The sequence below is a fragment of the Priapulus caudatus genome, unplaced genomic scaffold (genome assembly GCF_000485595.1).
Source record: "Priapulus caudatus unplaced genomic scaffold, Priapulus_caudatus-5.0.1 Scaffold10, whole genome shotgun sequence".
Taxonomy (NCBI): domain Eukaryota; kingdom Metazoa; phylum Priapulida; class Priapulimorpha; order Priapulimorphida; family Priapulidae; genus Priapulus; species Priapulus caudatus.
The window spans coordinates 552,171-553,961 of NW_014577071.1; the positions used below are offsets into that span (position 1 = coordinate 552,171).

Consider the following 1,791-nt stretch of genomic DNA (forward strand, 5'->3'; position numbering starts at 1 on the left):
ACACACACACACACACACACACACACACACACACACACACACACACACACACACACACACACACACGCGCGCATATATATATATCAAATATATATAAACGCAATGTTGTTAAATAAATAAATGAATAAATAAAAACATACGTGTATATTTATTGAAATTCAACGATTTATTCATGTTCTAACCGTTGAATTTCTGCCTCTATTCTATCACGTAAAAACACCCACACACGTACAGCACTTACACTTACAGCACTTACACACTTACAGCAGCGCACTACACCGCAGCTTTTATTCAACTTGCAGTTATAGTCTGTTAACCTCGCAGCAGAAGTTCCGAGAAAACTGTCGAATGATAGCCGAAACATACGCCTAAACGACCGGGTTGAAGCCCTAACAGCGATAACGACTATTGTTCGCTGGCCGTCCCTCGGGCCTCCCCATATAACATCCAACACGCGTCGCAGCAATCTCCTTTACGATTACCGCAAGAGCGCGAATTTCTGTTGGGACGGAATATTTACCAGGCTCGACAGCTATATATGCGGCAGTGTTTAGAATATTGTCAGGTTTAGCTGGGTGTGTGTGTGCGTATGCATCGATTGGCGTGTCAGCCTCCCAGCCTCTCTATTGAGAGGCGATGGATGAAGTACGAGTCACGTGCGAGCAATTGAACGCGGTGTTCGCTCAAGTGCCTGCCATCATGGAGACACTTAACTATATACAGTATCTGTGCATCGGTATATAGCTAGGTTCGCTAAATATAGAAAGAGTCAATTCGGCAGCTGTTGTTTCCAGGAGCAGGACGCGGCTTCAGCTTAAGATATGCTAGCGTGAGTTAACTGCTTAGTGAGGGCGGTTATAGAGCGAAGGAAAAACAAGCAAGCGTTGGTAGGAGTCTTGTGTGCTTGGTTACATTTTCCGTGAAGTCGATGTGTAATCTGTGAATATAACTGGGTTGCCCCAGCGCGCGCGTGCAGACGAGAGTGTGCGTGCGTGCATATACACGTCCGTGTGCGTGCGCGCATATACACGTCCGTGTACGTGCGTGCATATACACGTTCGTGTGCGTGCGTGCACGTACACGTCCGTGTACGTGCGTGCATAAACACGTCCGTATGCTTGCGTGCATATTCACGTCCATGTGCGTGCATGCGTGCATATAAACGTCCGTGTGCGTGCGTTCATATACACGTCCGCGTGCGTGCATGCGTGCATATACATGTCCGTGTGCGTGCGTGCATATACACGTCCGTGTGCGCGTGTGTGCATAAGTGCATTCGTGTCTGGGTGTGGACGTGTGCGTGCGTGTGCGTGCGTGCATACGTACGTCAGTGCGTGTGTGCGTGTGCATGTGTGCCTGGGTGTGGACGTGTGTGTATATGCGCGTATGCTTGACTATGTTATTCAATATCTCTTTGTTTATGCATAGCAGCATAGGAATGCAGCAGAAATAGATGATTGATGCATGCTGCATTGAACGCAGAGATGTAATGGGCGCAACTACATTATTAGGAGTCAATTTTCATCATATCTCCTGATAATAACATTCACGAAGAATCCCTCTTGGGAGAATATATAATCGACATTAACGCATGCGCCGCCACGCACATACGCTTGTACACACGCAGACACGCACCACGCATGCACGCGTGCACACGCTGACTCATAATTGTATGCATTTTTATTATATATATATATAAAGAGAATATATATATAGAAAGAGAGAGAGAAAGAGAGAAAAAGAGACAGAGACAGAGAAAGAGAGAGAGAGCGACAGGCAGAGAGAAAGAGA

At 46.5% G+C, this 1,791-nt stretch overlaps 1 protein-coding gene across 2 annotated transcripts in view; it reads left to right on the forward strand.

Annotated features, from left to right (window-relative positions):
- The window catches only part of LOC106807215 (gamma-aminobutyric acid receptor subunit beta-like), a 64,516-nt gene that overhangs the window by 18,692 nt on the left and 44,033 nt on the right, over window positions 1-1,791 (forward strand). The window lies entirely within an intron of this gene.